General features: G+C 56.3%; 2 long non-coding RNA genes across 6 annotated transcripts in view; both read left to right on the top strand.

Moving 5' to 3' along the window:
* The window catches only part of LOC126058214 (uncharacterized), a 68,733-nt gene that overhangs the window by 5,652 nt on the left and 50,331 nt on the right, over nt 1-12,750 (top strand). The window lies entirely within an intron of this gene.
* Nucleotides 5,347-12,750, top strand: part of LOC126058215 (uncharacterized) — a 35,764-nt gene continuing 28,360 nt past the window's right edge. Inside the window, exon 1 of the long non-coding RNA XR_007513141.1 lies at nt 5,347-5,463. This is a non-coding gene — a long non-coding RNA (uncharacterized LOC126058215). The remainder of the gene's footprint in view (nt 5,464-12,750) is intronic.

The raw sequence follows: 12,750 nt of genomic DNA, 5'->3' as shown, positions 1-12,750 counted from the left end.
TTATTTGCATAGAATGTTATCAGCGGAATTAGTAGTCTCCGGAGAGGCTGCCACTTGTCAGCGAGCTTCACCTGGCCAGGTCCCACGGTGATGTCAAGCTTCACCTGGCCAGGTCCCATGGTGACGTAGCTCCCCAGTCAATCACTACTCTCTAGACCTTCCAGATAGACTACCAGAACTTCTCTCCCCATGGGCAAGCAGTAGAGCCAGAGGCCTTCCCCCTTTGCTCTTTGGTCTCTAGGCCCTCTGTCAGGCACTCGAAGGTGTGAAGTGACAAGGGGGAGAAGGAAGAGATTTCAGAGAATGAACACAGCCAGAGAGAGACAGAGAGGGGCAAGAGATGCTGAGTTCGGATGCCTTGCCTACTGATATCCTCAGGAAAGTGGGAAAGAGGTACCTGGTGTGCTCTGCCAATGCCCTGAAGCAGTCCGCACCAGGGGCTCCCTTGTGCCTGCGTAGCCTTTCCCGGGGTGTGCTCAAATCCTGTGGCCACTAGGTGTCATAGGTCACAATGGAGGGCCCCGTGTCATCTGCCTGGCGGGCCGGATCTCTGCCATTGGCTCAGTCTTGTCACCAGGCCCGTCAGAAGCTCCGCCCACTTTTGCGGTGGGGGGACTGTCTCTATGGTGATGGCAAAGAAGCCTTAGCCCCGCCCACCTGGCCTTCACTTCACCTACCTGGCCCTCTGACCCTCACTCGGACCTCCGTGTTGATAAAAATCAATGTCCGCTAGTGGCCAGGTGTCAGCATCTGGGATAAAGGATTCGGGACCTTGCCTGGGGCAGAAGGCAGCCTAGGTCAGCGGGTAGCTGGAAGTCTAGTGACTTGTGACACTGCTGCCAGTGACAAATGGTGACTCCCACACTGACATATCCCCTGGTGGCAGAATGATAGTGATGGGCGGAGAAACATCGCTCCGGAGCACACGTTTAATGGGGCACCAGCCAAAGCAAAGGCCAGGGCCAGTAGTGGACGTCGTGGAGCTGAATGGCGAGCCAGTGAAGGGCCCAAGGATCCCTCTTGTATGTGGCGGACAGGTCATCCGTGTCCCCACGTCCATAAAGCATTGGACTGCTGGGTCCCAGGCTGCCAGGATTTTGGCCTTGCCTTCGGAGCCCGGCCCCATAGGCAGCCTTGCACCGGAGGCGGGGACATGTAGACAGCATAAATTTGGAAACTGGCAGTGTTTCCTCGATTTCCCTGGCATCGGCCTTTTTGAGCGGCTTGCTTTTTTTCCTGGAAGGATAGGACCCTGACGGAGAAAGGCAGGATTACGTGTGCAGGAAAGGTGTGTGTTGAGAGGGTGACGACGTTGAGACCACGTTGGGATCTTTAGTCCCAGGAAAGGCCTCTGGCGGGTGTGGGTCAATGTTCTCTACCCATCCCCCTTGGCGGGGGGAGGTTTTCACCATACAAAGCAGCAGCGCAATTATTCGTGGCCGGAGAGGTAGCATCTGCCCACAAGCTCCACCTGGCCAGGGTCCGCCCCTACTGTATTGCGCATGTCAGTCAACAGAAGCTAAGACCTTCCAGAGAGACTACCTGCTATTCTCTACCCACGGGGAAGCAGTACAGCCAGAAGCCTCCCCCGTTCCATCTCTAGGCTCTCTCTCAGGCCCCTCATACTTGTGATGTGTCTCAGGGGTAGAATGAAGAGATTCCTCCGAGCGAACACATACAGAGAGGCCACAGATGCTGAGGAAGGGCGCCTTGCCTAGTGATATCCTAGCGTAAGTGGAAAAGAGGTACCTGCCTGCTGTCCCAGTGTGTCGAACGTGTTCACATCAGGGGTTGCCTACTGTGAAGTTATTCCCTGGGTGCCCTCGATTTTGTGGCCAAAGACGCAAGGGGCCGTTGTCTGTCCATGGGTAAAATGGAGGGCTCTGCGGAACTGGCCGGTTAGGCTGGACCTCTCCTATTGGCTCAGTGTTTGTGACTCGTCCCCGTCAGAAGTTCCGCCCAGCCTTCCGGTGGCTGTCACCATGGTGATTGGGAAAGAAGCCTTAGGCCCCACACTCAGCCTTCACCTGCCCACCTGGCCCCTTGACCCTCATCTAGACCGCTGTGTGGATGAAAGAAAGGATGTCGGCCAGTGAGCACGTGTCCTCATTTCCTTGGAAGGATTAGGCTCCTTGCCTGGGCAGAAGACAGCCAAGGTCAGCCTGAGCGTAGACACCTAGTGAGCTGTGACACTGCAGCCAGTGATAGATGTTGATGTCCACGCTCAGGTATCCGCAGGTGGCGGATTCAGTGTGGTGGGAAGAGAAGTGGAAGTAGAGATGACACACTCACGAGGGCACGGGCCAAAGGTCAGGGAAAATAGCTGAGGTCGTGGAGCTCTAGCGGAGCCAGTCTAGGGCCCAGGCCTCCCTGCTGTACGAGGCAAAGAGGTGATCCATATGCCGCCATCCGTAGACTCTGGACGGCTGGGGCCCTGGATGCCCGGATTTCGGCCTTGTCTACCGAGAAGTGACGCACATGCAGGGTGCCACCGGAGGCTGTGGAGCAGCAGAGGGCAAAATCTTGAAAATGGGGGCTTCAGTTGACTTTGCCTGTGCTCTCCTTTGGCTGAGTGACATCGTGTGTTTCCTAGCAGGTGAAGACATTCGTGGAGAGAGGCGGTTTCCATGCGTCCAGGCAAAGTGTGTGCTGAGCTGATGAGTTGCTGGAGACCAGGGTGGACTCTTCAGACCCAGAATAGGCCTCTGGCAGGTATGTGTCAATGTTTTCTGCCCATGGCACTCAGCCGGTTATTTGCATAGAATGTTATCAGCGGAATTAGTAGTCTGCGGAGAGGCTGCCACTTGTCAGCGAGCTTCACCTGGCCAGGTCCCACGGTGATGTCAAGCTTCACCTGGCCAGGTCCCATGGTGACGTAGCTCCCCAATCAATCACTACTCTCTAGACCTTCCAGATAGACTACCAGAACTTCTCTCCCCATGGGCAAGCAGTAGAGCCAGAGGCCTTCCCCCTTTGCTCTTTGGTCTCTAGGCCCTCTGTCAGGCACTCGAAGGTGTGAAGTGACAAGGGGGAGAAGGAAGAGATTTCAGAGAATGAACACAGCCAGAGAGAGACAGAGAGGGGCAAGAGATGCTGAGTGGGGATGCCTTGCCTACTGATATCCTGAGGAAAGTGGGAAAGAGGTACCTGGTGTGCTCTGCCAATGCCCTGAAGCAGTCCGCACCAGGGGCTCCCTTGTGCCTGCGTAGCCTTTCCCGGGGTGTGCTCAAATCCTGTGGCCACTAGGTGTCATAGGTCACAATGGAGGGCCCCGTGTCATCTGCCTGGCGGGCCGGATCTCTGCCATTGGCTCAGTCTTGTCACCAGGCCCGTCAGAAGCTCCGCCCACTTTTGCGGTGGGGGGACTGTCTCTATGGTGATGGCAAAGAAGCCTTAGCCCCGCCCACCTGGCCTTCACTTCACCTACCTGGCCCTCTGACCCTCACTCGGACCTCCGTGTTGATAAAAATCAATGTCCGCTAGTGGCCAGGTGTCAGCATCTGGGATAAAGGATTCGGGACCTTGCCTGGGGCAGAAGGCAGCCTAGGTCAGCGGGTAGCTGGAAGTCTAGTGACTTGTGACACTGCTGCCAGTGACAAATGGTGACTCCCACACTGACATATCCCCTGGTGGCAGAATGCTAGTGATGGGTGGAGAAACATCGCTCCGGAGCACACGTTTAATGGGGCACCAGCCAAAGCAAAGGCCAGGGCCAGTAGTGGACGTCGTGGAGCTGAATGGCGAGCCAGTGAAGGGCCCAAGGATCCCTCTTGTATGTGGCGGACAGGTCATCCGTGTCCCCACGTCCATAAAGCATTGGACTGCTGGGTCCCAGGCTGCCAGGATTTCGGCCTTGCCTTCGGAGCCCGGCCACATAGGCAGCCTTGCACCAGAGGCGGGGACATGTAGACAGCATAAATTTGGAAACTGGCAGTGTTTCCTCGATTTCCCTGGCATCGGCCTTTTTGAGCGGCTTGCTTTTTTTCCTGGTAGGATAGGGCCCTGACGGAGAAAGGCAGGATTACGTGTGCAGGAAAGGTGTGTGTTGAGAGGGTGACGACGTTGAGACCATGTTGGGATCTTTAGTCCCAGGAAAGGCCCCTGGCGGGTGTGGGTCAATGTTCTCTACCCATCCCCCTTGGCGGGGGGAGGTTTTCACCATACAAAGCAGCAGCGCAATTATTCGTGGCCGGAGAGGTTGCATCTGCCCACAAGCTCCACCTGGCCAGGGTCCGCCCCTACTGTATTGCGCATGTCAGTCAACAGAAGCTAAGACCTTCCAGAGAGACTACCTGCTATTCTCTACCCACGGGGAAGCAGTACAGCCAGAAGCCTCCCCCGTTCCATCTCTAGGCTCTCTCTCAGGCCCCTCATACTTGTGATGTGTCTCAGGGGTAGAATGAAGAGATTCCTCCGAGCGAACACATACAGAGAGACCACAGATGCTGAGGAAGGGCGCCTTGCCTAGTGATATCCTAGCGTAAGCGGAAAAGAGGTACCTGCCTGCTGTCCCAGTGTGTCGAACGTGTTCACATCAGGGGTTGCCTACTGTGAAGTTATTCCCTGGGTGCCCTCGATTTTGTGGCCAAAGACGCAAGGGGCCGTTGTCTGTCCATGGGTAAAATGGAGGGTTCTGCGGAACTGGCCGGTTAGGCTGGACCTCTCCTATTGGCTCAGTGTTTGTGACTCGTCCCCGTCAGAAGTTCCGCCCAGCCTTCCGGTGCCTGTCACCATGGTGATTGGGAAAGAAGCCTTAGGCCCCACACTCAGCCTTCACCTGGCCCACCTGGCCCCTTTCCCCTCATCTAGACCGCTGTGTGGATGAAAGAAAGGATGTCGGCCAGTGAGCACGTATCCTCATTTCCTTGGAAGGATTAGGCTCCTTGCCTGGGCAGAAGACAGCCAAGGTCAGCCTGAGCCTAGACACCTAGTGAGCTGTGACACTGCAGCCAGTGATAGATGTTGATGTCCACGCTCAGGTATCCGCAGGTGGCGGATTCAGTGTGGTGGGAAGAGAAGTGGAAGTAGAGATGACACACTCACGAGGGCACGGGCCAAAGGTCAGGGAAAATAGCTGAGGTCGTGGAGCTCTAGCGGAGCCAGTCTAGGGCCCAGGCCTCCCTGCTGTACGAGGCAAAGAGGTGATCCATATGCCGCCATCCGTAGACTGTGGACGGCTGGGGCCCTGGATGCCCGGATTTCGACCTTGTCTACCGAGAAGTGACGCACATGCAGGGTGCCACCGGAGGCTGTGGAGCAGCAGAGGGCAAAATCTTGAAAATGGGGGCTTCAGTTGACTTTGCCTTTGCTCTCCTTTGGCTGAGTGACAGCGCGTGTTTCCTAGCAGGTGAAGACATTCGTGGAGAGAGGCGGTTTCCATGCGTCCAGGCAAAGTGTGTGCTGAGCTGATGAGTTGCTAGAGACCAGGGTGGACTCTTCAGACCCAGAATAGGCCTCTGGCAGGTATGTGTCAATGTTTTCTGCCCATGGCACTCAGCCGGTTATTTGCATAGAATGTTATCAGCGGAATTAGTAGTCTCCGGAGAGGCTGCCACTTGTCAGCGAGCTTCACCTGGCCAGGTCCCACGGTGATGTCAAGCTTCACCTGGCCAGGTCCCACGGTGATGTCAAGCTTCACCTGGCCAGGTCCGATGGTGACATAGCTCCCCAGTCAATCACTACTCTCTAGACCTTCCAGATAGACTACCAGAACTTCTCTCCCCATGGGCAAGCAGTAGAGCCAGAGGCCTTGCCCCTTTGCTCTTTGGTCTCTAGGCCCTCTGTCAGGCACTCGAAGGTGTGAAGTGACAAGGGGGAGAAGGAAGAGATTTCAGAGAACGAACACAGCCAGAGAGAGACAGAGAGGGGCAAGAGATGCTGAGTGGGGATGCCTTGCCTGCTGATATCCTCAGGAAAGTGGGAAAGAGGTACCTGGTGTGCTCTGCCAATGCCCTGAAGCAGTCCGCACCAGGGGCTCCCTTGTGCCTGCGTAGCCTTTCCCGGGGTGTGCTCAGATCCTGTGGCCACTAGGTGTCATAGGTCACAACGGAGGGCCCCGTGTCATCTGCCTGGCGGGCCGGATCTCTGCCATTGGCTCAGTCTTGTCACCAGGCCCGTCACAAGCTCCGCCCACTTTTGCGGTGGGGGACTGTCTCTATGGTGATGGCAAAGAAGCCTTAGCCCCGCCCACCTGGCCTTCACTTCACCTACCTGGCCCTCTGACCCTCACTCAGACCTCTGTGTTGATAAAAATCAATGTCCGCTAGTGGCCAGGTGTCAGCATCTTGGATAAAGGATTCGGGACCTTGCCTGGGGCAGAAGGCAGCCTAGGTCAGCGGGTAGCTGGAAGTCTAGTGACTTGTGACACTGCTGCCAGTGACAAATGGTGACTCCCACACTCACATATCCCCTGGTGGCAGAATGCTAGTGATGGGTGGAGAAACATCGCTCCGGAGCACACGTTTAATGGGGAACCAGCCAAAGCAAAGGCCAGGGCCAGTAGTGGACGTCGTGGAGCTGAATGGCGAGCCAGTGAAGGGCCCAAGGATCCCTCTTGTATGTGGCGGACAGGTCATCCGTGTCCCCACGTCCATAAAGCATTGGACTGCTGGGTCCCAGGCTGCCAGGATTTCGGCCTTGCCTTCGGAGCCCGGCCACATAGGCAGCCTTGCACCGGAGGCGGGGACGTGTAGACAGCATGAATTTGGAAACTGGCAGTGTTTCCTCGATTTCCCTGGCATCGGCCTTTTTGAGCGGCTTGCTTTTTTTCCTGGTAGGATAGGGCCCTGACGGAGAAAGGCAGGATTACGTGTGCAGGAAATGTGTGTGTTGAGAGGGTGACGACGTTGAGACCACGTTGGGATCTTTAGTCCCAGGAAAGGCCCCTGGCGGGTGTGGGTCAATGTTCTCTACCCATCCCCCTTGGCGGGGGGAGGTTTGCACCATACAAAGCAGCAGCGCAATTATTCGTGGCCGGAGAGGTTGCATCTGCCCACAAGCTCCACCTGGCCAGGGTCCGCCCCTACTGTATTGCGCATGTCAGTCAACAGAAGCTAAGACCTTCCAGAGAGACTACCTGCTATTCTCTACCCACGGGGAAGCAGTACAGCCAGAAGCCTCCCCCGTTCCATCTCTAGGCTCTCTCTCAGGCCCCTCATACTTGTGATGTGTCTCAGGGGAGAATGAAGAGATTCCTCCGAGCGAACACATACAGAGAGGCCACAGATGCTGAGGAAGGGCGCCTTGCCTAGTGATATCCTAGCGTAAGTGGAAAAGAGGTACCTGCCTGCTGTCCCAGTGTGTCGAACGTGTTCACATCAGGGGTTGCCTATTGTGAAGTTATTCCCTGGGTGCCCTCGATTTTGTGGCCAAAGACGCAAGGGGCCGTTGTCTGTCCATGGGTAAAATGGAGGGCTCTGCGGAACTGGCCGGTTAGGCTGGACCTCTCCTATTGGCTCAGTGTTTGTGACTCGTCCCCGTCAGAAGTTCCGCCCAGCCTTCTGGTGGCTGTCACCATGGTGATTGGGAAAGAAGCCTTAGGCCCCACACTCAGCCTTCACCTGCCCACCTGGCCCCTTGACCCTCATCTAGACCGCTGTGTGGATGAAAGAAAGGATGTCGGCCAGTGAGCAGGTGTCCTCATTTCCTTGGAAGGATTAGGCTCCTTGCCTGGGCAGAAGACAGCCAAGGTCAGCCTGAGCGTAGACACCTAGTGAGCTGTGACACTGCAGCCAGTGATAGATGTTGATGTCCACGCTCAGGTATCCGCAGGTGGCGGATTCAGTGTGGTGGGAAGAGAAGTGGAAGTAGAGATGACACACTCACGAGGGCACGGGCCAAAGGTCAGGGAAAATAGCTGAGGTCGTGGAGCTCTAGCGGAGCCAGTCTAGGGCCCAGGCCTCCCTGCTGTACGAGGCAAAGAGGTGATCCATATGCCGCCATCCGTAGACTCTGGACGGCTGGGGCCCTGGATGCCCGGATTTCGGCCTTGTCTACCGAGAAGTGACGCACATGCAGTGTGCCACCGGAGGCTGTGGAGCAGCAGAGGGCAAAATCTTGAAAATGGGGGCTTCAGTTGACTTTGCCTGTGCTCTCCTTTGGCTGAGTGACATCGTGTGTTTCCTAGCAGGTGAAGACATTCGTGGAGAGAGGCGGTTTCCATGCGTCCAGGCAAAGTGTGTGCTGAGCTGATGAGTTGCTGGAGACCAGGGTGGACTCTTCAGACCCAGAATAGGCCTCTGGCAGGTATGTGTCAATGTTTTCTGCCCATGGCACTCAGCCGGTTATTTGCATAGAATGTTATCAGCGGAATTAGTAGTCTGCGGAGAGGCTGCCACTTGTCAGCGAGCTTCACCTGGCCAGGTCCCACGGTGATGTCAAGCTTCACCTGGCCAGGTCCCATGGTGACGTAGCTCCCCAATCAATCACTACTCTCTAGACCTTCCAGATAGACTACCAGAACTTCTCTCCCCATGGGCAAGCAGTAGAGCCAGAGGCCTTCCCCCTTTGCTCTTTGGTCTCTAGGCCCTCTGTCAGGCACTCGAAGGTGTGAAGTGACAAGGGGGAGAAGGAAGAGATTTCAGAGAATGAACACAGCCAGAGAGAGACAGAGAGGGGCAAGAGATGCTGAGTGGGGATGCCTTGCCTACTGATATCCTCAGGAAAGTGGGAAAGAGGTACCTGGTGTGCTCTGCCAATGCCCTGAAGCAGTCCGCACCAGGGGCTCCCTTGTGCCTGCGTAGCCTTTCCCGGGGTGTGCTCAAATCCTGTGGCCACTAGGTGTCATAGGTCACAATGGAGGGCCCCGTGTCATCTGCCTGGCGGGCCGGATCTCTGCCATTGGCTCAGTCTTGTCACCAGGCCCGTCAGAAGCTCCGCCCACTTTTGCGGTGGGGGGACTGTCTCTATGGTGATGGCAAAGAAGCCTTAGCCCCGCCCACCTGGCCTTCACTTCACCTACCTGGCCCTCTGACCCTCACTCGGACCTCCGTGTTGATAAAAATCAATGTCCGCTAGTGGCCAGGTGTCAGCATCTGGGATAAAGGATTCGGGACCTTGCCTGGGGCAGAAGGCAGCCTAGGTCAGCGGGTAGCTGGAAGTCTAGTGACTTGTGACACTGCTGCCAGTGACAAATGGTGACTCCCACACTCACATATCCCCTGGTGGCAGAATGCTAGTGATGGGTGGAGAAACATCGCTCCGGAGCACACGTTTAATGGGGCACCAGCCAAAGCAAAGGCCAGGGCCAGTAGTGGACGTCGTGGAGCTGAATGGCGAGCCAGTGAAGGGCCCAAGGATCCCTCCTGTATGTGGCGGACAGGTCATCCGTGTCCCCACGTCCATAAAGCATTGGACTGCTGGGTCCCAGGCTGCCAGGATTTCGGCCTTGCCTTCGGAGCCCGGCCACATAGGCAGCCTTGCACCAGAGGCGGGGACATGTAGACAGCATAAATTTGGAAACTGGCAGTGTTTCCTCGATTTCCCTGGCATCGGCCTTTTTGAGCGGCTTGCTTTTTTTCCTGGTAGGATAGGGCCCTGACGGAGAAAGGCAGGATTACGTGTGCAGGAAAGGTGTGTGTTGAGAGGGTGACGACGTTGAGACCATGTTGGGATCTTTAGTCCCAGGAAAGGCCCCTGGCGGGTGTGGGTCAATGTTCTCTACCCATCCCCCTTGGCGGGGGGAGGTTTTCACCATACAAAGCAGCAGCGCAATTATTCGTGGCCGGAGAGGTTGCATCTGCCCACAAGCTCCACCTGGCCAGGGTCCGCCCCTACTGTATTGCGCATGTCAGTCAACAGAAGCTAAGACCTTCCAGAGAGACTACCTGCTATTCTCTACCCACGGGGAAGCAGTACAGCCAGAAGCCTCCCCCGTTCCATCTCTAGGCTCTCTCTCAGGCCCCTCATACTTGTGATGTGTCTCAGGAGTAGAATGAAGAGATTCCTCCGAGCGAACACATACAGAGAGACCACAGATGCTGAGGAAGGGCGCCTTGCCTAGTGATATCCTAGCGTAAGTGGAAAAGAGGTACCTGCCTGCTGTCCCAGTGTGTCGAACGTGTTCACATCAGGGGTTGCCTACTGTGAAGTTATTCCCTGGGTGCCCTCGATTTTGTGGCCAAAGACGCAAGGGGCCGTTGTCTGTCCATGGGTAAAATGGAGGGTTCTGCGGAACTGGCCGGTTAGGCTGGACCTCTCCTATTGGCTCAGTGTTTGTGACTCGTCCCCGTCAGAAGTTCCGCCCAGCCTTCCGGTGGCTGTCACCATGGTGATTGGGAAAGAAGCCTTAGGCCCCACACTCAGCCTTCACCTGGCCCACCTGGCCCCTTTCCCCTCATCTAGACCGCTGTGTGGATGAAAGAAAGGATGTCGGCCAGTGAGCACGTATCCTCATTTCCTTGGAAGGATTAGGCTCCTTGCCTGGGCAGAAGACAGCCAAGGTCAGCCTGAGCCTAGACACCTAGTGAGCTGTGACACTGCAGCCAGTGATAGATGTTGATGTCCACGCTCAGGTATCCGCAGGTGGCGGATTCAGTGTGGTGGGAAGAGAAGTGGAAGTAGAGATGACACACTCACGAGGGCACGGGCCAAAGGTCAGGGAAAATAGCTGAGGTCGTGGAGCTCTAGCGGAGCCAGTCTAGGGCCCAGGCCTCCCTGCTGTACGAGGCAAAGAGGTGATCCATATGCCGCCATCCGTAGACTGTGGACGGCTGGGGCCCTGGATGCCCGGATTTCGGCCTTGTCTACCGAGAAGTGACGCACATGCAGGGTGCCACCGGAGGCTGTGGAGCAGCAGAGGGCAAAATCTTGAAAATGGGGGCTTCAGTTGACTTTGCCTGTGCTCTCCTTTGGCTGAGTGACATCGCGTGTTTCCTAGCAGGTGAAGACATTCGTGGAGAGAGGCGGTTTCCATGCGTCCAGGCAAAGTGTGTGCTGAGCTGATGAGTTGCTGGAGACCAGGGTGGACTCTTCAGACCCAGAATAGGCCTCTGGCAGGTATGTGTCAATGTTTTCTGCCCATGGCACTCAGCCGGTTATTTGCATAGAATGTTATCAGCGGAATTAGTAGTCTCCGGAGAGGCTGCCACTTGTCAGCGAGCTTCACCTGGCCAGGTCCCACGGTGATGTCAAGCTTCACCTGGCCAGGTCCCATGGTGACGTAGCTCCCCAGTCAATCACTACTCTCTAGACCTTCCAGATAGACTACCAGAACTTCTCTCCCCATGGGCAAGCAGTAGAGCCAGAGGCCTTCCCCCTTTGCTCTTTGGTCTCTAGGGCCTCTGTCAGGCACTCGAAGGTGTGAAGTGACAAGGGGGAGAAGGAAGAGATTTCAGAGAATGAACACAGCCAGAGAGAGACAGAGAGGGGCAAGAGATGCTGAGTGGGGATGCCTTGCCTACTGATATCCTGAGGAAAGTGGGAAAGAGGTACCTGGTGTGCTCTGCCAATGCCCTGAAGCAGTCCGCACCAGGGGCTCCCTTGTGCCTGCGTAGCCTTTCCCGGGGTGTGCTCAAATCCTGTGGCCACTAGGTGTCATAGGTCACAATGGAGGGCCCCGTGTCATCTGCCTGGCGGGCCGGATCTCTGCCATTGGCTCAGTCTTGTCACCAGGCCCGTCAGAAGCTCCGCCCACTTTTGCGGTGGGGGGACTGTCTCTATGGTGATGGCAAAGAAGCCTTAGCCCCGCCCACCTGGCCTTCACTTCACCTACCTGGCCCTCTGACCCTCACTCGGACCTCCGTGTTGATAAAAATCAATGTCCGCTAGTGGCCAGGTGTCAGCATCTGGGATAAAGGATTCGGGACCTTGCCTGGGGCAGAAGGCAGCCTAGGTCAGCGGGTAGCTGGAAGTCTAGTGACTTGTGACACTGCTGCCAGTGACAAATGGTGACTCCCACACTGACATATCCCCTGGTGGCAGAATGATAGTGATGGGTGGAGAAACATCGCTCCGGAGCACACGTTTAATGGGGCACCAGCCAAAGCAAAGGCCAGGGCCAGTAGTGGACGTCGTGGAGCTGAATGGCGAGCCAGTGAAGGGCCCAAGGATCCCTCCTGTATGTGGCGGACAGGTCATCCGTGTCCCCACGTCCATAAAGCATTGGACTGCTGGGTCCCAGGCTGCCAGGATTTCGGCCTTGCCTTCGGAGCCCGGCCACATAGGCAGCCTTGCACCAGAGGCGGGGACATGTAGACAGCATAAATTTGGAAACTGGCAGTGTTTCCTCGATTTCCCTGGCATCGGCCTTTTTGAGCGGCTTGCTTTTTTTCCTGGTAGGATAGGGCCCTGACGGAGAAAGGCAGGATTACGTGTGCAGGAAAGGTGTGTGTTGAGAGGGTGACGACGTTGAGACCATGTTGGGATCTTTAGTCCCAGGAAAGGCCCCTGGCGGGTGTGGGTCAATGTTCTCTACCCATCCCCCTTGGCGGGGGGAGGTTTTCACCATACAAAGCAGCAGCGCAATTATTCGTGGCCGGAGAGGTTGCATCTGCCCACAAGCTCCACCTGGCCAGGGTCCGCCCCTACTGTATTGCGCATGTCAGTCAACAGAAGCTAAGACCTTCCAGAGAGACTACCTGCTATTCTCTACCCACGGGGAAGCAGTACAGCCAGAAGCCTCCCCCGTTCCATCTCTAGGCTCTCTCTCAGGCCCCTCATACTTGTGATGTGTCTCAGGGGTAGAATGAAGAGATTCCTCCGAGCGAACACATACAGAGAGACCACAGATGCTGAGGAAGGGCGCCTTGCCTA

The sequence above is a fragment of the Elephas maximus genome, chromosome 14 (assembly GCF_024166365.1).
Source record: "Elephas maximus indicus isolate mEleMax1 chromosome 14, mEleMax1 primary haplotype, whole genome shotgun sequence".
Classification (NCBI taxonomy): domain Eukaryota; kingdom Metazoa; phylum Chordata; class Mammalia; order Proboscidea; family Elephantidae; genus Elephas; species Elephas maximus.
The sequence above is the reverse complement of the archived record's forward strand: the minus strand, read 5'-3'. Positions and strand labels throughout refer to the sequence as shown.